The 22,344-nt window shown below is 36.4% G+C and overlaps 1 protein-coding gene across 1 annotated transcript in view; it reads right to left on the reverse strand.

Moving 5' to 3' along the window:
• Nucleotides 1-16,884, reverse strand: part of LOC128858427 (probable serine/threonine-protein kinase DDB_G0282963) — a 120,427-nt gene extending 103,543 nt beyond the window's left edge. Inside the window, exon 1 of the mRNA XM_054094691.1 lies at nucleotides 16,229-16,884. The gene's annotated coding sequence lies outside the window, so the exon portion shown is untranslated. The remainder of the gene's footprint in view (nucleotides 1-16,228) is intronic.
• Between the last annotated feature and the right edge of the window lie 5,460 nt (nucleotides 16,885-22,344).

Below are 22,344 nucleotides of genomic sequence, written 5' to 3' on the forward strand. Positions count from 1 at the left end.
ATCTTATGAGCAAAAGTAAGAAGAAGAACATAGAGATTTCATATAACTATTGACTTGTGCTAAATTTTTCGGCTACAATGAAACTAAAATAAAAATTGAGTTGTTAATCGGCAATTTTCGAGTTTGAAACCCGTTGTGGGCACGAAGCAAAAAATATTCAAAATACTTTTTATAATAGCGGCTGGCTCTCGACAGGTAATGGCAAAGTGTATTTCTGCCATAAACAAGTTCCTAATAAAAAGGTGGCATAGAACTGTAGGTCGCACGAACTGTAGGGCTCACCTCAAATTGGATGAGGAGCTAGGTGAAATACCCAAGAATGAGTTTAAGCGTCGATTAATAAAAAAAAATTTATTGAATGACATAACGAACTGCAATGAATTAAATGAAAGTATTCAATGAGCAAATTAGTAATTTCCATATGTAGCATCGTAGACTGAGCTCCAGCAATTTAGGGAGTTAGAATTTGCCCGCGATAACGGATGCCTGCCATTAGAGACGACTAAAGCCCACATCTCAGCCTGTCAGTTAAAAGCATTCACTCAACGCTAATTTGCTGAGCGAAACAGGTACAGGAACAACTTGGTGACAATGGGATTACTGTCGTCATTGTGCTAAAATTTATTGTGCTCAGAGAAATGGTCTGAATCCATGAAGGGGGCACAATAGATCTTTCAGGTCGAAGTGCTAAATCCTTTAACATTAATAATAATAATAATAATAACACTCAACACTTTTCAATATCCATTCTGAAGTACTTTCTTGAGGAAGGTCAAACTCCGCGGCATGAAGGCTCCATGTTCAATAGCGTAATGCAAAATGATTATATACCAATGCAAAACCCAGAAGAGGTAGTATTGTACTACTCGTATTATCAAAGATTCAGATATGATATGACATATAGGGTGAGTGTGAAAACCGGCGATAGTAGGGTGTTACCTAAGTTTTAGAGGGAACTCATTTGCGGCTTTATTTATTTGAATTTATTTGCGAACGATAACGCAGTACCTATTTTAAGCCAGGCAAATAACCCGGGGATGCATTTTGTACGGTGTCAATAATAACTTCGAATGGATTATCTTTATTTGACTTTATTTGATACACAAAAATGTAGAATACCATGTGTACAGTGAAATCAAAAATAACTATTTATATATAATATATCAAAAGCCAAGTATTCTAATTTTCAAGAGCAATACCCTTTCAACTAGAATTCATAACACTTTTAAGTTTACACATTCATGTTTCTGCCACCCCCTTGGGCGTTGTTAAATAATAATATGTTAAAAGGATTTCTAGGCATTATGCAGAGTAATTTGAACGTGGCGTCCAAGTGGATGTAATTTACAGTGATTTATCTAAAGTTTTTGATTCGATTTACCACAAAATCTTAGTTGCTAAATTGGCAAATCTATCTCTTTGGAATGGATTAAATCTTATTTGGACAACAGGAGTTCTAGTGTTGTTATTGATGGTATTTCATCGAAACCATTTATTGCCTCCTCTGGCGTTCCCCAAGGTAGCATCTTAGGACCATTATTTTTTATTCTCTTTATAAACGACATTTCCTCGTTCTTCTCTTCAACGAGATTTCTTCTTTATGCCAATGACTTGAAAATTTACTCTGGGGTGAGTTGCCTTAGTGACTCAGTATTTTTACAGTCAGAACTTAATAAGTAATGAATCGACTTTGAAGTAACGTTTTCTAAGTTGCCCAAGCCACGTATTACCGCGTACCATTTATCTAATACCACTCTTCAATCGATCGACGAGATTCAGGATTTAGGAGCGCTTTTTGATTCAAAGCTCAATTTTGCTTTGCATATAAGTTATATTATTTCAAAGTCAATTGCCATGCTTGCATTTGTTAGGCCGCATTCTTCGCAACTCTCTGACCCATATGCACTCAGGATTCTATACTCCTCATTTGTTTGGTCTAAATTGGAATACGCTGCTGTTATCTGCAGACCTTATCGCGCAGTTCATATAAATCGATTGGAGAGAGTGCAGAAAATACTCGTTTAGCTTTGCATTCCTCACATTTTTCTCTCTCGTTGCCAATTAATTGGCTTATTACCATTAAATAACCGACGATAGCTTTTGTCTTTTACCTCTCGTTTATCGGATTCAAAATCAATACTCTATATTAGATTGAAGTAATATTTATTGCGTGATAATGTAGCTTTATTGGAATTCACCTTTAAGCGCATGATACTAAAAAAATATATATTTTGCTTTTTTTTCTAATGTCAGTACCATTTAACTCTAGACATAAAAAAATAATTGCTTTCCTTCTGAGTAGTGAATTCAAAGGTTTGTTCATTTTATTTTCATTTTTTAAATATTTCTTCGATTTGAAATATATTTTTTTTGTCATTGGGAAACATTTAATTAGTAGCATTTGGGTTGAAGAATATGTAAGAAGATAATAAAAATGAAATGGCTAATTGGACGCTTGATTTGCGTCTTCTATGTATAACAAAATATCTATATATACACAGTTATAAAGCCTGTGTGGTCCTATGGGGTGCAACTATGGGGTTGCGCCATCCAAAGTAATATAAATATACTACGTCCCAAGAATAAAATCCTTTGAGATATTTTCAACTCACTCCTCAAGATCCCCACAGTCGCCCTACAGTCGACGACTGCACATGATCTGGCATGATGGCTGTTAACTTAAGGAAGGGACTATGAAAATATCTTCACAAAATTCTCCTTATATTACCAAAATTGTACTGCTCGTTAGTTTATGTGTTGCAGTGTCAACAAACATTGTTACGTATTTTATATTGTATCTATGTTTGTATTAAAAAAAAAAAAACAGTGCGTTTGTCAGTAGTAAAGTTATACATAGAAAAGTTGAGGACAAAATTTAATAATTTAATGTCGTTATGATAACAAACTTCTCATATATATGAAAACTATTGAAAATGCTCCCCTATGTTTTGACGCATACGATAAACGTATATGTATTTTAAGATACAAGAACTCAATAAACCGGAAATTTTCGCATTAGTAATTGAAAACTACCAAACACGCCAACTACAATAAAACAGTCATTAGCGCATGCAAAAGTATGTGTAAGTGCCTTCAAAGCATGCACGAAAGTCGTGCCAAAGCATATTAACCAAAGGTTAATGAAGATTCTTCGAAAAAAAGATAAAACATTATTAAAATCATTTGAAAAACTGGTAACGAAGAGATACTAAAATATAATATAATCGCCATCCAATTGATTGCATATTAATTTTTGTATAAACACCTTAAAGCGAACTTGATAGGAATTAATTCTATCAATTCTTGAGAGGGAATGCTGAGAAGACAGACATGAGTTTCTATGAATATTTATTCAAATTTGCAAAGGCAAATGATATTTGGAATTACCGATTGTAAATTAAAATAAAATAATAAAATCAGCATAAAAAATACATTTTAGGCCATTAGATAACCGAACATAAGTGAAGAGTTACAAGAAGTCAAAACTAAAATCAATAACTACCACTACGAGGTATAAAAAAATGCTGTATAAACAATAAAAATTATGAAAAAATTTTAAAGCTCACATAAGTAGGAGCTGCCAGAACTGGCAATATTCACCTTCAAAAATACCTAATAATTTGAACAAGTATATTAAGCCGAGAAGTTGGTTAGCTAATGAGCAGCAGTCGAGCAATTGTCATGCTAATGGACCAGACCTCGTATGTAACCAAGCGTGTTGGGTTGGAAGTCAAATGCATAAATAACCAAATTAAATGCTTGTTTTAGAATAACTAGAGTCGAAAAACAACACAGGCTTGGTGCCAATATTCGAGTATGGTGCCTATATTGGTGAACAGGTGATTTTTGGGTTCGCTTTTATTTTCAAATAAAAAAAGCAAAAGAAACAAATGGCTAATATTTTGGCTAGATTGACAAATAACTTTATCGAAAGTTCTAAATATCTCAAAAACCACACCCGTTATAAAATATCTCGTTTCGGATATTTATCTATAAAACGTTTCCGGTGTGAAGCTTGAAACTTGCTTATTTACTTTGCACTTTTGAGAATTCCTAGTTGGTTGAATGATGAATGTGAGTTTTGAAATGAAAATTTGTTTATTTAATATTCACTACAGGCTGACATACAAGAATTAAAATTTACAAGGACTCGTTCACAAACTACCGCGTTGAGTTCAGCAATCTCGATCTGAATTTTGTATTTCAGCTCTGGAATCGTTGTTGGCTTATTCATATAGACTTTACTTAACTGTTTGAAAAGAAAATAGTGAAACACAGTAAAAACTCATCACTTAAAATGCTTATTTTAAAACCACATCTGGGCGCGTCTTTTGAAAGACCCTTTACTTCTATCTAGTCTTTAACGTACTTTATAGTGCTGATTAATATGAATAAGTAAATAATAAAAAACGGCAGCCGTCGTAGCCGAATGAGTTGGTGCGTGACTACCATTCGGAATTCACAGAGAGAACGTCGGTTCGAATCTCGGTGAAAACACCAAAATGAAGAAAAACATTTTTCTAATAGCGGTCGCCCCTCGGCAGGCAATGACAAACCTCCGAGTGCATTTCTGCCATGAAAAAGCTCCTCATAAAAATATCTGCCGTTCGGAGTCGGCTTGAAACTGTAGGCCCCTCCATTTGTGGAGCAACATCAAGACGCATGCCACAAATAGGAGGAGGAGCTCGGCCAAACACCCAAAAAGGGGTACACCCTACGCGCTAATTATATATACATAAATAATTTTCTTCAGCTGCCATACAGGGGGCCAGGACATAAACTGTCTTTCATCATTATTTTGTCAGTGACAACTCTTTCGAGCTGGAAATCTTGGCACAATGTCTGTAATGTATCTTCGTGGAACGAAATTAGTCCTTGCACGCTTGAATAATATTCCTTTTTTTGCAATGTCAATGTTGCATAGACCAGTTTATTTTCATCTCGAGGCTCCATTAATAAGCAAAAAAGCCATATCTAGAGAACGTCATCCCCTCAGGTGATCATCCAGAGGCCAATACTTGGTGCGGATTTCGGAGTGATGACAGTATTAGCTATTTTTTCTTTCAAAATATTGCTGGAAACGCCGTTTCAGTCTACATTGAATACTACGGGACCATGATAACAGATTTTTTGTGACCGGAAACTGAAGCGAAGCCATGGACTTGAAGGATCTTTGCTTGCAGTAAAGATCGCCATGCCACAATCGATCTTTTACACGCCAAGCTCGGTAATCGTGTTATTAGCCCTCTCAGCGATGTCAATTGGCCACCTTGCAGCTGCGGTATCACACCTTTAGATCTTCTTTGTGAGGTGCCGTGAAGGAATGATATAATGCGAATAATCCATCAAAGATTCAGGCAGTCGAGACACCCACATCAATGAAATCGTAATCCATAATGGAAACACCAGCTCTTTCGAATATACCAATAATATACCGAAATAAATTTGTTCTAAATTTATTTTTGCTATTTTTTTTATTTTTTAAAAAGAAGCCACTATATGGACCAACCTTATCACATAATCCAATAATCCTCCAACTAGATTGTTTCATCTCTGTAATGGTTTTCCTGGAGTTCTGCAGAATACTGTTCCACAGCTGCTCCACGTTACCTTCTATTCATTGACAAAAAACGCTTTCCTCGCGGAGATTGTTTCAAGTCTCTCAATGGGTACTAGGTCGCTGAGAATTAAATCTATTGAATATGGTGGGTGCTCGAAAAAATTCATATTTTAATTATTCAATTTATCTATCGACAGAAAATGCTGAGAAGCTTTTTTGATTTAATTTTTGTTAACGACTGTGCCACTAATTGAACAGCTTTCCATATGGAATTTTTCATGTAAAGTGCAGTACAATGTTCATCTCCGATCTCTATGGCATCAATAATTCCACGCTCAGCCAAACCATAGTGTAATGATATAAATGTGCCAGCCAGCAGTGACAGTGCTCAAACTGTCATTTTTTTCATTCAGCCTCATTCTTCAAGAAATATGTAACCCGCTTAGTGAATTTTGTTTTTATAATCAAATGATAGGTTTGATGACGTATAAAAAGAAATCTTTCAAACTAGTTTTTAAATATGTTTTTGTTTTATACATACATATATTGAAAAAATTCTAAAAATTCAGCATCTAAAGCTAAATGGATTAAGGGGGTCTTCTGGTCTCCAGCGAAAAAAAAATCGATTTTTTTTTTTGCATAATTTTGTTGTATGTGTATGCGAGAATACGCCACAGAAAGGATTTTTTGAAAATCGCATTTTTTCACATTTTTCTGGGCACCGAAGTGTACCCTCCTCCGGCCGTTTTCATCATAAACTTTATCTTTAAACGCGTTTCCCCGAAAATCGTGTTTTTTAAGCATTTTGGTCACACTTTTCATAGTAGTTATACTCCGATTTCAATGGTTTTGGTCTTAAAAGGTTCGGAAAACTTACCGCTAAGTTTCCCCGTGTACGATTTTTGAAATTTTTTTTCATTCCATTTTTATAACCTTTTAAAGTTCAAAAAATGAGCAAAAAAAAATTTTTTTTGCAAATTGTTGCATAACTTTTGAAAAAAATTTAAAAAAAAAAATCTGTCACGGGAAAACTTAACCAGGGCAACTCTGAAGACAACGCATATCTAATTTTTGCTTTCTGATTACCCAGGTGGAAAAACCGTGACCAAAATGGAGACCTGTTTCGTTTGGAGGTGGACGTCTTCAGCGCCATTTCAAGGTCGCGGGTGTTAGTTTTTTTCAAAGTCAAAACCATTTTTTAAAAGCCAAGACATGTACCTTTAAAATAAAAAAAAAAAATTTTGAAAATATTCACAGGATTTGTCACAATCAATCCCCAAAAAAACCCTTCATTTCAGGGCCTCGAGACCAGAAGACCCCCTTAAACCAAAAAATTAAAATAATGAAGCTTCAGAAAAATGTGTAATAATTATTCCTAATTTTTGAGAGAGCAAAGTGACAGTTCACTGCAAGAGAAACGTTCATTTCGTGCTACTGAGAAATTTTAGCCAGCCTCGAAAATATAGGGTGTTTTGTAAGAGAACTTAAAATTATAATACAAAACAGAAATTAGGCGCGCTATATGGCAAGTTGGGCCGTCTTATTGGAGTCAATGCATCGTCAATGCTTAGCAATGTTTTGTTTGCAAACAAAAATTCAGTCAACATGGCTCGATAGCGCTCACCATTCATCATAGCGGCAGCTCCCTCTTCATTTCGAAATATGGACAGATGATGCCGCCAGTGCTTTATGAACCTCTCCGAATAAATTTTCACATTGAACAGATATGTAAACACAGTTTGCCATTCTTAGCTGTCAAACCATATTTATTGATATCGATAATTCTCATGCTGCTAAAACAGCCGATATGTGATCTGAAATCATATGGTTAAGCTTTTTGTAAAGAAAACTAATAACTTTTTGGTGGATGTAATTTTTTGGTCAGTTCAACTCTTGCGCCGGCTTGAAGTACTGCAATTTATAGTCAGAAAACTAAAAATTTAGCAACAAAAAACGTGAGCATATGACTTTAAGGATCTTCGCTTCATATGAAGTAAATTTATAACAATCTCAACTGATATCTCTTCTTCTACCGATTTATGGAAAATTGTGAGTTCGTTAACTTTTTTGCTTTTTCTCCTCTCTGGGAGAGAATTTTCGCTCTTGTTTCGTTTTATGGCTGGTGATAGCTAATTTGTTAGCACAAATATTGTAAACTAGGATATTCACTAACAATATCTTACGCTTGCTTAATAATTTCTGCTATCTTTGCTTTTTTAGGACCTTCACTATGTGGGGGAGTACAACTTGTACTTGTATAACTACGATTAAACTCTGAAACGCATCGATACACCACTTCCATTATTTTTTATAATCTTGCTGATGTTGCTGATTAAATTTCCGAAATTAAGAGTTTTTGCACTGCGTTTGGTTCTTTTCATTGTAAAAAAATACGCTGACACGGCAACTTAAAATGGCTTGTAAGCAAAAATTGAACTGGCAATTCGAAATACAATTACTTTGTGTGCTTAAATGAAAGTTGAGATATTAAACAAATAAATTTCTTTAATTTTTGCTGATTAATAGGCGTTGCAGTCAATACTTTTCAACCAATCTGTATGCGCTTCACCACGGTCGCATTTCTGTCAAACGCGCCTCAGTTAGCTTTTATTTAAGTCAAAACTTTTGTTTGTTCTTGACACTTTGGGGTTTATCGGGACATAAATTATTGCGTTTCCAGTTATAAAGAAAAATTGTTGTACATTTCGGTTTTACTTTTTAAATTTCTTGGTGGTTTTACTGTCTTAACCAACCGTAATTGCTGCTAAACAGCATTAAATAGGTTTAATACTATTTAATTAAAAAAACAACAAGTATACAAAAACACAAAAACACAAAAATACTATACAGGGTTCGTTGGGTTAAGATATTATTGCTTATACTTAATTTTTATAATTCCATACAACAAACCAACAAAAGCCAACCGCATTCGCTCGTAAGAAGCTTTACTTTATATTACTTATATATTATATATACATGTATATATGTATGCATGTGGGTATACCTATAAAAACAGCATTTGTATATAAAAATAAATGTGAATTCAAAACAACATTTGCATTTTTTTTATTATTGATGAGTTTACAGTCGGGTTGGTATAATAAGAAGTCGTAGCAACATTTGCAAGAGTGGAGCAGTGTGGCGCAGCGAAACCGGTATAGAGTCAACTTCGCATTAAGGCCGGTTCCGAAGTAAGGCAACTCAAAGTCAAGTAAACACTTTAAAGCTAAGCATGCCGCAACAAGGCTGTACGCTAGACGTCCTTACAGCGTGTTGACTGCACTTGGTGATAAAAAAATTATGACAGTTTTTTATAAGGTTTATGATGCAAATTTCAAGTAAGCAAAAGACACCTGCAAACGATGCTGAAAGTGCTTTAATGCCTACAAGGCGCAAAACAGAAACTTCTCTCATTGACTACCCATTAATTGTGTGGCCTCTCCGCCCCTTTCGCTATGTACAAAAAGACCGCAGCTTCTTTAATAATTATATTTAGTTTTTTTAGTGAGATCTTATCGAGGAAAACTCAAAGCAAAATGAAGTATTTTTTACATTGTAAAACAATATTTCCAGCAATGAGGCAATGGGGGATATCTCATGAAGGCCAGTACGAACTTTTAATTGCATTGTTATAAAACTGTTTCAGTTGCTGAAATTTTCCCTCAACTCTTTCTTCTACCTATGCCATTATCCTTATTGCGTGTATTGGAGACACGATCAGTAAAGGGTGCTGATCACTTTCTTTCAAAGGTTATTGGAAAACTTCATTTGAAGCGATGCCCTTCTCGAGAGAAGTATTTCTCGCAAAACAAATTCGCAGTAGACGCCTCTTTCGATATCAGGCGAGCTTTCAATCTAACGAATGCCGAACAACAGAAAGCTCACGGCAGAATGCAGAAGTGTGTCTCTAAAACGAGTAGGAGTACTTCAAAAAATGATGTTTTTCATCTTTAGTATGGATACTTATTATCAACGACCTATTAGACGAACTGGAGAGAAGAGGCTGTCGAGTAGTCTCTTACGCGACTAATTCTTACGGTTAGGGAAAGTTTTTGAGTAGTCTGTATGATGAGTAGCCCGCTGAATGCGGCTTATCTGCAAAACCTCTCAAAGCGGAGATCGATTTTTTTTCGTGGAGATATATGTAAGATATCCAGAACTCGATCCTCTGTTTGCTGTTTTCTGGCAAAGTAAAGTAGCTGAGTATAGTTAAATCAGAAGCATTCGGAAAAACCCAATATTGAGGAGTGAATTTAGACGACATGAGTTTAGCTCTCGTCCTCAGTTGGCCCATTGGAATGAGTTAATTTAAACAACACCGCAGATAAAGTTGCCGCTGACGGAGACACGATTTATCTGAGGGTTATAGGTTTGACTTAAACTACGGGCATTCTACGATTCTGAGAAGTTGCAGATTCATACATGCAACACATCTGCGTCGGATCTAAAAGTATCCAGCCCAACACACATATTTTCATGGGCGCTCATGTTACAAACAATTTCCATTAAAAAAATTATGTTTGGACAATGAAGCTATCGGGTCCAATACTATAGTCTATCATGCATGTAATTTTAGATAGGGAATCTAAAATAATAACAATTTTCGACAACAGCATCACCTATCGGGCTCAAAATTATCCTATATTTCAAATTGGAACCAACTAAATTGTATTTAAATGGGTTAGGCGATTTCTGAAGATTTCTGTAAACGTGCAAAATGGCACGAGATTTTTATATATCGATAGCTATGGTTTGACAGCTGAGAATGGTAAACTGTATTGACATTTCTGTTCAGTTTAGCAAGGTTAGCAAGCACCAGAACAACGCTTCCAAATTGCGGAAATTTACTTTGCAAAAAAATAAATTTGTTCGTAAAGTTCATAGAGCACTGGCGGCATCTCAGTCCTCTCTTTCGAAAAGAGGAAGGCGAGCTGCCGTTGTTTCCAAAAATTCATGAGCTCAAAATCGACGAAACAAGACGGCGCAACTTGCTATACAGCGCGCTTGGTAATCGATGCATTGCAATATTCAAGCCACTATTGACGCTATACGGCTAAAACTGGACTGATCGAATGGACCATATAACTCGTATTCGCGGTGGACATATGCCGGATATCATATTCAAAAAATAAATATCATGAAATTATCTACCAGATTATAATAAAAACAATTCATTTCAACAATATTTCTGTTTTGTGTTATCATTTTAAGTTCTCAAAATCTTAAAAAACACCTGCTATTGAGAAGAGAGTTTTGGTTGGAGCAGTAACGAGTAAACGTTCGGGTTACTTTTGCACAGAATTTACATACTTACTACTAATATAATTCATTTGAATCGCCTGAACAAATGGGTACTCCCGTTAAATTTACAACTTAATGACGAAATTATTAGCAACAATTCACATGAAATTATTTGGGGTACTTTTTGTAGCTATTTATTCTTGCAATGTGATATTCATGTGTACATATACACTTACGAGGTGTGTTCAAAAAGTATCGCGAATTTTGAGTTCTTTTCAAAAATTATTTATTAATTCTTAATATCTATTTTGTCCCCTTCAAAGTAGTCCCCATGAGATATTATGCATTTGTGCCAACGTTTTTTCCAATCTTCGAAGCACTCCAAAAAATCATTTTTTTTTATCTTGTCCAGCCTCTCCTTCGACGGCGTCTTCTTCTCGTCAATCGTAGCGTAGCGTCGTCCTTTCATGGGCCTCTTCGGTTTCACAGGGGGCCAAATTTGGGGAATACGGTGGCTGTGGCATCATTAGTGTGCTGTTTTTGGCCAAAAAGGCGCACACAAGCAACGATGTGAGAGCAGGGGCAATTTTTGTTCTTCGACAAATCCGGGCGTTTCAGGCGGATTGCTTCGCGCAAATTCGCATAACTTGCAGGTAATATCCCTTATTGACCGTTTTACCCTGTGGCAAGAACTTATGATGCACAACGCCCCTGCAATCGAAGAAAACGGTAAGCAAAACTTTTACATTCGACCGAATTTGGCGCGCTTTTTTCGGTCTTGGTTCGTGCGGCAGCTTCCATTGAGATAACTGAACATTGTTTTCCACGTCATAACCATAAACCTATTATTCGTCACCAGCTATGACCCTCTGGTGCCAATTTGGGTCGTCGTGAGCAGAGTCCAACATCTCATTAGCAATGTTCATGTGATGCTGCTTTTGGCCGAAATTGAGCAGTTTTGGTACGAATTTTGCGGCCAGCCGTCTCATGCCCAATTTATTGAAAAAAAAAAAAAATCGAATGGCACGAGTCAATCGATATGTCTAGGTCCTCAGCCACTTCTCTAACGGTGATTCGACAATTGGCCAATACCATTTTCTTCACTTCATCAATTTTTTCGTCTGTTGTGGAAGTGCTCGGGCGTCCGGAACGCTTTTCGTCGTTCACATCTTCTCGGCCTTCTGAGAACATTTGTACTACCGATAAACGTTGCTTTGGTCCAAAGTAGCTTCTCCGTATGACACAGTCAACGGTCAACATTCGGAATGCATCCGCGCACTTAATTTCGTTTTTCACACAAAATTTGATACAGGTTCTTTGATCCATCTTTTTGAATTGGTAAAAATCGAATCGTAACGAGCCGAAACACGTGCAAGCAGCTAACTGAACATTCAAAATGGTCGAACTCGTCGGCATGAGTGAGAGACATGAAAACCGATATATCGCCACAAATAAGTCGCAATTCGAATATACGTAACCTGCAAAAATTCAAAATTCGCTATACTTTTTGAACACACCTCGTACATACATACGTACTTGCCCATACGTCAACCTTGACTACAATGCTGTGCTAATTACGATGCATTATTTGTGAACATATATAGTACGTACTTCTGTGTATACAAGTAAACCATGAAATGCGTATTGACATTTGGTCGAACATTTTGCACATGTCGCATGTCACAGTAATGTACCGATGCAACTATGTTGCTTGCATACCGTACAAATATGTTGAGTTGACATATACCATAATTACAGCATAAGTAAGATCTGCACGTAAATGTACATACATTGTGCTATTTTTAGTTGCTAGTGGAAAGAGTATTGCCACTTGACCGCAAATGAACGAATATATTATATCCAGTCGACAGAAAACCGGATATTCACAAAGATGATGCCTGTCGTCTTGCTACACACTTGACCCGGAACAACTTGCCCTACTTAAATCGATGTACCGACTATCATTTTTGAGCTTTTGCCTTTTAACATTCCCTCGCCGACGATGCTCTCGCAGAAGAAAGTACAAAAAGAAACTAGACCCGGTGGTCTAGAAACTTCAAAAAATCAATTTTTTGTTTTTTTCCATATTTCGAAAGCATAGTATCTTAAGAATATACAGTGAAATTTTCATGCAAAAATTCCCAATAGTATAGCTTCTACAGCCCATTAACTAGGTACAGAGCGGTCCGCGCGCTCCTGTACCTCAAAATTTAAACTCATTTATCTCGAAACGACTTTTTTCGACCTGGTGTTGTCAAAAAAGAAAAAACTATTCAACCGAATCGTCTGAAATTTCAATATGTTGTTCACAACATCAATGGCTATCAGCCGTACGAGAATCATATTATTATTTCAATTATTTCGTATTTTTTTTAATAAAAAACTAACTATCAAATTCAAAACCGCGCCATTTTGTAATTTTTTTTTTATTTTTATTCTAATACGGGACATAACTACTCACATACTGATTAATAATTTTTTTGGTTTTTGTGTTTCAGATAAATAAAAGAGCCAAAATGAACATCACTGTCCAGGTCCAATTTTTCGGAAGGGATTTCAGCGCCATTTTTTAAATTATTAAAAAAAATTTGTATGTAATTTTTGTATGTAAAAGAAGTTAAAGAAAAAGCCTAAAAGAATTAAATATCATGTTTCTTATATTTATTGTAAAAAAAACAAAATCCTGAAAATACCCGAAATTTTCGAGCTCTAAAAGATTTAAATATCATTTTTCATTATTTTTATTGTAAAAAAACAAAATCCTGAAAATACCCTAAATTTTCGAGCTCTAGACCCCCGGGACCCCTTAAACATTTAGGCACCAAATATTAAATGCATTCTAAGAAACTTTCTGAGTGGTTTCAAAAACCTAAAACATTTGAATGGTGAGGAGGTAGAGAGGCCCCAAAAATAACTTTGTAAACTTTTTATTCAAGGGAATTTGCGATGTGGTTTTTTAATTAATATGGATTGATGTCCGAACGCAATTTTTCGATAATGGTGGCCGCTGTGGCCGAGTGAGTTTATGCGTGGTGAACATGCGGTTAGTAGTAGTTCGAAAGCCAACAAGGGCATGAAACAGCACCATTAAAACAGACATGCTTTTATAATAGCGATTACCCCTCGATTGCTAATCTCATAAAAACGCCTGCCGTTCGGAAGCGAAATACACTGTAGGTTCTACTTTTGGCAGTGCATTATCCAATCGTATCTACTATTTGGGGAAGAAGTTAATAAAGGATGTAATCTGCAAAATATATGCAATACAGTTGTATATATATTTAGAGTGTTTTCCTTACTCGAAAGAAATCATTTTGTTTTTCTGACAACATTACGAAGGTATTACCATACACCCTTAGGAGCCTTTGAGCTAACCAGCCCCATGAGGTAATACCTTTTTGGCAGTTCCGCGGGGAGAGTGATAGATTGTGGAGAGGTGCTTAGTACGTATGTGTAGCTGTGAGGCTACAAGTCGTGCATGATGCTATGCCGGTATAGCAGTACTCATGAGAGTTGCCTCTTCACAGGCGTCATTCAGAAAAAATACACCCTCCGAAATGTTCGTGAATGGCACCGAGAATAAAAGTTTGATTCGGACTGAATTCTCTATTCTGTTAGCTTATAGTATTTTTTTTTACCAGGAAAAACTATTCATCGCATTTTATGATAACGCCCTGCGTATGATAATAGCACTAGAGAAATCCAACACTTCTACAAATTACATATTTAATATAAAAAATTATATTATGCATACACTGAATTCAAAAAGCTATAGCATGGAGACTTATTGACAAGTTTTGACAACGACTTTTTTCTCATTTAATTTTAATATTTTTCTAACAAAATATGATCCATTATCCTACAAAAACCATATAAATCCCAGTTTCAAAGTTTATCAAATTAAAAAAAAAATATCAAAAAATTGTCATCACGATTTCGCATTTTTTAATTAAAATATTTAGAAAAATTTCGAGCACGCTGCTTTATACATCATTGCATTTTGGCTTATTAAAGTGCTAGTTTTAAGTGACTTCACCATTGCGTCGAGTTTTGATAATTATTTTTGCTGACGGTTTTGGGAGATTTTTCTATATAAAAAATGCCGAACATTCGTTGTATGGAGAAAAAAAAAATCCGCCTAAAAAATATTAAAAATCGACGCGGGTTTTGAGCCTTTTGAAATTTGCATTTTCTTAAATCAAAATTCGATGGACTATAAAACTGCCTACTCGAAATCGGTCAAAAAATTCTGTTTATTTTTTTCCGGTCCTGAATTCCTCGTCGGTCATAGAGCATCATGAAAAAAATTCTGATTAATATGTGTGAATGCTTTATACAAATTTGTTAAACTTTTTTATAGTTTTTTTGTAGGAGAATTATTATAAAAGTATTTTCTATTTAAATGGAATCAGAAGCAAATAATTTGCCAAACATAAAAATAAGTTCTAGAGCTATAGTTATTTAATGTGCAAGGCATATACATACATAAAATGAATTGATAAAGTAGAAAGATTTAATTACATTTTTTTTGTAACAAATAAAGTTTTCGCACAACTATTTTGAGAAACTTGTGTCCATAAATAATCTCAACTGGACAACGCCCACCTTCACTTTTTGTAGAAGCTGGAATATGGAATATATTTGCCTGGTCAAAGAAAAGAACATGCAACCTCATGAATATGATGAGAAAAAACTCGACAATTAGACAGTCCTACGAGAAAAAAACACCATTATATATACCTCGTTTTATCGGCCGAAAAAGAGAGGTGGCGAAAACACTTTGAAAAGGACACGAATTGGGCGTGTCATTAGTTCGGAGCCAGTGATTTTAACCTAGGCCTGCATTTTTAGCTACATGCGAGATATTTCACTGCATACGTTACCAGCTGATGTTAACAATTGCTGGGCGAATGAAAAGCCCTCTTCTAGGTCGCACGTTTCTTAATTTTGTGTAAATATACCTGTGATCATTATTTTTCTAATATCTTTATTTGTTTTTCATTATTTTTTATGTTATTCTACGCTACACACTTTATGTTTCGAACTCGCCACACAAATGTTTCACTTCAATTTTAAGGTGTTTAATGTTGTTGCATTTAATGATTTTTTTCTCCACACTTTCAAGTCACTTTTGGAGGAAAGGCACTAACTGGGTTGATTTGTATATACATATGTACACACATATATATGTATTTATGTACATTTATAATGAAACGGTGCACGTTTATTTGTTTGTAAATTCACTTCGCATGCGTTATTGCATTGTTGTATTCTCGGCTTTATTTTGATGTTTTTTTTTAATTTTTTTTTACTTTTTCCACTTTTTGTCCTTTCTCTCTCCCCACACTAAATATTCATGTATGTATTATTGACTTTCACGAAATGCGAATTCCAAACTCACTGGCACACACATAAACACTCACTCACATTACTAGCAGGCGTTTATGCAGCAAGAAGTTCCCATATGCAATAACAAGTAGGCTGGCTTTGGAAAGAAAGCCGGTGTTGGTGCGGATCGGAAGTGTGTTGCAGCACTGTTCAGCACAAGCTGATGTTGATGTTGTTGATGGCGTTGACGATGGCGATGGTGTGACGCGGCTGCAATTGATGCTCCTACAACTATGGTTGTTGTTGTTTGTATTTGTTGTTGCAATTAATCAGATGGGTAGTTAGTGTTGGCATTCGAGTTTGCCGTTGAGGCAGATATTGAATTTCAAGTATCAGCTCACTTTTCTACCCCACTTTATTTATATGTCGATCGGTAATACACCGCACTGTACTGCCGCTGTAATTAATGCTGCAACTTTGTATGAAACTGTAAACTGCAATCGTTTCTCACCGCTGGCTCACCGTACGTACACACGGTTGGCTGGTGTTTCGTGTTTTTTGTATGTGTTTTTGTTTTCGTTAACGCCACACAACTTAACGCAAATCGACTTGGTTTAGTACTTAGTACTTTACTACGTGTAATAACGGTATCGATGATAAAACGCGCGTACGATTCATTCAATATCACGTCGCCGACTAAAACTACCTGCGATCAGGTATGGCGCTTTGCCACTTGCCAACCAACGAAACAACCAAACCATCCATCTACTCAACAAGCCAGCCAAGCAGCCAAAACGTCAAAGTCGCTTGAACGCGATGCGCTGCGACGTTTGCTGCTCCTCATATATTGCCTCTGCTGGGCTCCACCAAAAGCAAGGCGCTAATTTAATGCTGCCTCTACCACTACTATTGAAAAAGCTTTCGCTGCGACGCGACGCTCGCTTTCGAAAACAAATGAAATAACTATACCCGAACGAGTATTCACTCACCTCGTAGACGTTGGAACCAACCCAAAACGTAAGCGAGCACAAATTAAAAAATAAACATGAAAAACAAATGCACAGAAACCGAAAACACCAACCAGCCATCGCAATATGGTCGGCGGCGGCGTAATGAGAATTTGCTTACGCTGCTACCAGCCGCTGCAGCACCGAAACACCGAAGCTTCTGTTGGCGTATGCTGTGTGTTAATGTTGCTACTGCTATGCGCATGTGCGCCGCTTTGCCGCTGCTGCTTGGACAGAGCCAGAAACGCACAAGCATACACACATACATATCAAGCGCGCTGTTGGGTTTTTGTTTAACTTTTTCTTCAAAGGCGTGCAAGCATAAAGGTAATTCATTCAGTTAAAGTTGAGTTGTTGTTCTTAGCTGTTAAATATTGGTTGGCACAACTTGCCTGGCATGGAAATACTTATAAACAAACATGTGTTCATAGGTACATACCTATAAATAAATACTCGTTTTATCATTACAAACAACAACAGCAATAACCTGACAGTTTCGCGCACTTAATTTTATACACAAATACTTGAAATTCTGCAACAACCTATAGATGCTGTTTTTTGCGTCGTCGATCTTATTTGTGTCTAAATGCCGAGCTTTGTTATGGCCTTTTCATAATCTATGGCACTAATAAACTATCAAAACAAGGCAAGTCGAAGTGTCTTGGGTATAGATAAAAGAATTATTCTACACTAAAAAAAAATTCTATGTGCCCACCTGCTTATTTTCTGGACTTAACAACTATTGTCACACATTTCATTTAGCTTATAAAGGGTGATCAGAGGTGATTAGAGGTATCGGATTTTAAATTGAAATAAAATAATGAAAATTTAATTTGATTAGGCAATCTTTATTATTTTTGTGTAAAACCATTCATTTATGTTTTAAAGATAATCCCTTTCAAATGTTGATCGCAAATGCGCCATAAATCGGTCATCCGTAAACACTAATTTTGAATGACTCGCTGGAGGGCTTCGGTTGGTTTTTCGTGAATGACTTCTAATGCTGGTTTATCTACAAAACATTTAGGCTCTACATACCTCCAAAAATAAAATACCAAAGGTAGCCACGATCTTGGTGCCCAATCCACTGGTCCGACACGATTTATGAATTGCTCACTGAAACGACGGCGCAGTAAATTCATTGTTTCACGGGCTGTATGGCAAGTAGCGTCGTCTTATTGGAACCAAATGTAGTGGAAATCAGGGGGACTTTAGAGTTCGCCATTCACTGTTACATTATCGCCAGCCTCGCCTATGAAGAAATAGAGCCCGATGATTCATTCAGCCCATAGGCCGCACCAGACGGTTGTTTTCAATGGATGTTCTTTCGTTTATTTAGGAACCAGCATTTACACCGATAACAATGTCAGCCTTGAAATCCAACGAATAATCTCTCTTGCCAACAAGTGCTACTTTGAACTAAGTAGGCAACTGAGCGTAGACGATGACAATATCCGATGAAGCATCGATTGGAGTGTTTGATAGAAAGTTTTTGTGGAAGGTTTTTGGAACTTTGCTCGTTGGCGACAGCGAATATCGAAGAAGAAGGCCTCCTCTGCGTTAGAAAGATGAGGTGGGGAAGGACTTGGCCTTACTTGGTGTGCCGTTTAAAAAGAAACGACTGGCGCGTTTTGTTAAACTTTGCCAAAATCACGTAAGCGGTTATCGTGCCAATCCATAAAAAGAGATTGGCTGTTCTTGAACGACTTCATTTTTGCTTATTAACATAGCCAGTAAGCCAAAAATGGGCCTCACCGCTGAATCCCATAAGTTGTCCGAGCGCGCGAAGAGCACTTTTCACAAAGCGTGGATTTTCGTAATTCAATTGTACGACTTGTAAACATTGTTGAGGCGTAAGTCTTTCCATGATGAAATGCGAATGAATACTGAAAAAAATTATATATTTAGTTTGGGCGTGATATGCCCAAAAACCTCTATTGGAAAAAGTACCTCAAATCTGATCACCCTTTCTTTCATATATTTCTTAGAATGCAAAAAACTATTTATTAACTACTTGACTTTAAGTAGTCAGGCTACCGACTCATAACATTATTAGTAATTTTTAGAAATTTTCAAAAGTTTCTGGTATTTGAAGTTAAGCATTTAAACTTTGAATGGCGTTTGACATTGGCAGATCAGGCCAAATTTTAAGGTAAGTATTTATCTATAAAATGGAATTACTTTATATGCAATTAACAAGAAACGCTAGACCTTTCCGAGCATGTGAAACGTGTTCGAAAATATATTTGCATATTAACGGTATTTGAATATTTTTGTACAAAAATATAAGGAAATTTTTCTAGAGAAGGTTTCTCACCAGCATAGAGCTCTCAATCTCATGCTGCCTAACCTCCCTCACCCATAAAAAACCTGTTTCAGACCTGAAAACACTAGCGCCACTATTTAATAAATTCTTCAGTTGAGGCAGCTCAAGAACTTTCCAAGGAGGTATATGTATTTTTCCCGAGGGCTAGGGAATGCTAAACCGTACCAATCTTATTCTTCTATAGAACTAGGATAGTTTTGCAGAATAGTAATCTTACAAATAATTCAAGCCTTAGTTGAAAATGCTAAATGAAGAAATAATTGGCTTCAATTGGAAGCTCTTATTTCCCAATTAATTACTTGATGCAATTTAACTTTTATTTTCTGATTGAATAGAATTTAAATGTTCAAACATTTGGGTCCATAGATTGTGCTCTTAATTCTAGGCTCTTCCGAGCCTAACCCCTTTATTAAAAGAAAATTTTCTCACAAAAAGCAACTCCAGTTGTGAGGCGTAATAATAACTACTATGCCTTATAAACAAAAAAAAAAAAGTACATTCGATAAATTTGCAGAGAAACTCGACCAAAATAGGTCACCATGGTATGAGCTGCACTATTATCATTATTATTTTAAACCAATAAGAGTTGAGCACACCTCTTGCAACATTTCATTTGAGCTCGCAACTATCGTCAATAAGCAAATTGCCGTATTTAGACTGAAGTGCAACCAGCAGCCGTTCACGATCTACCATTACATCCATTGAAAACAACCGTTTGGTGCGGTCTGGGCTGGAGGAGTCATCGGCCCATATTTCTTCAAAGACGAGGCGGGCGCCAAGTTAACAGTGAATGGCGAATGAATTAGAATTCTCCATTCGCAAAAAGTCTCAAGGTCGCTGCTAATTTCAGCTCAACCGACATGAAGAGCGGTTTTATTAAAAGCTTAATATCGTTAAAAACATTCTGCTAGGCTTCTTTTTTTATCCTTTAGTTCCAAACAGAGCTGCAAACAGATAAGGTTAACGATTTTCATCACACTCCAAACTAATTCTTGTGATTTTCAATTTCCATTTCAGAATAAAATCGCAAAATTTCTAGCACGTGCCCGTATATGAAGTTTCATTATTTTTACTGCTTCCAAAAAACTATAAATTTTTCTAAAAAAAAAAGAAATGTGTGATTATTTTATGGAACAGTTGAAAGCATAATAAAAATTAATTAACTTTTACAGTGTGCTTCACTGCAATGATCAGTACTTTGAATTCCACAGCTGCTGCGGCAAAACTCCAACGCGAGAGCTTAAAGAATGACTGGCATGCTAAAAATGTCGGCAGCCGGCTCTAGCGACAATATTAATAACAACGACAACAGTAGCAGCTGCAGCGTTGACCGCGACAGCACCGCAAGCGCAGTACGAGAAAATATACGATATGAACATGTATATATGTATGTGTGTGCATATACTCGTAGTCAAAAATGTTATTTGTATTTATTAATATAATTTGTAGTTCGGTATCCAGCTGGAGTCATTCAGGGCGCTGCCAATAGCCACCATCGATCGAACAACAAATGGTGAGCAACAAATTACTGCATTGTAAGCCATAAAATACGAGTACACGCATACAAAGAAATTCAGCAGACTTTAGGGCCTTTTGGAAAATTCCTGATGCTGAATTACTGTGCTTTTAGTTGATTTGGAGTCGTAATCAGTTCCTTTTCCCTGTTCTTTTCCATATATAGGGTTTTTCAGTAAGAGCGCTTCAACTTTTGAACTTTTTTGAATAAAACACAAGCAGTTTGACTTTTTTAACTAATTTTTTTTTTATTATCGAGTTTCAACATATACATTTAAGTATGAAATTCGATTTCTTTTGCATGACCACCGCGTGCACGTTTTACGAAGTCCAATCGTTGAACCCAATTTTCGACCACTCTTTTGCATAAATCGGCCGAAATTCCAGCAATTTCGGGTTCAATATTGGCTCTGAGCTCACAAATCATCACCGGCTTGTTACTGTAGACCAATGACTTCACATAACCCCAAAACGGGACGGCTTGTTAAATGGACCGTAAAATGGCCGTAATGCTCTTAAAGTAGCAGCAACAGAACGATTATTTTCATAAAAAATTTGCACGATTTGCAATCGTTGCTCAAGTGTGTAGCGTTCCATGATGAAATGTATACTAATGAAGTTTACAAATGACAAGCGAAAAATAAAAAATATTGCGCCGTTCGCCCTCCCTATCGGAAAAAAGTTGAAGCGCACCTATTGAACAACCCTATATATGTAGTCACTATCTAATAAGTTTATTCATCAGCGAATTCTCTGTTTAGCTCTCGGTCGCCTCAAAACATTTTCCTCGAAATGGAAGTGGTTAACTTGGGGAAGAGAAAAACAACTCAGTCGGGACCATATTAGGTGAGGACGATGTTGCGGTACATTTAATGAGTTGTTCTTAAATACATTTGACCACCATTTGGCATTCTGAAAGGAATTAGCAGTGCAGCACCAATAGTCTTTAAAAAAGGCAGCATGGCCCATATTAATTTTTGAGTGATTGTTTACAAGCGATGGTATCACATTTTGATGACCTTCATACTGGTAAGAATAGGAAGGTCAAGTTCGCAACTGACAAAATTGTACTGGTTCTGATTAAGGTTTCCCTACAGGGTATACCTATGATTAGATATGTATGGGTGCGCGTTCGATAGTATGACGAGACATTGCAGCGCCGCAGCCAACTGCCAGAGACAAGCAGCAGCCAACAACAGCAGCTAGCGGTAAGCCAGCCCAACAATTCGCGTTGCTCGACTGTCAATTTCGCAGGTTGAATTGGTTGACTGTTTTCCTTAGTGAAAAAATACAACAAAAATTACTGCTAAAAGGTTATGCTAGTTGATGGTTACAACAATATTGTGTGACGATGTTGGTGTACTAAA

Source organism: Anastrepha ludens, chromosome 3 (assembly GCF_028408465.1).
Source record: "Anastrepha ludens isolate Willacy chromosome 3, idAnaLude1.1, whole genome shotgun sequence".
NCBI lineage: Eukaryota > Metazoa > Arthropoda > Insecta > Diptera > Tephritidae > Anastrepha > Anastrepha ludens.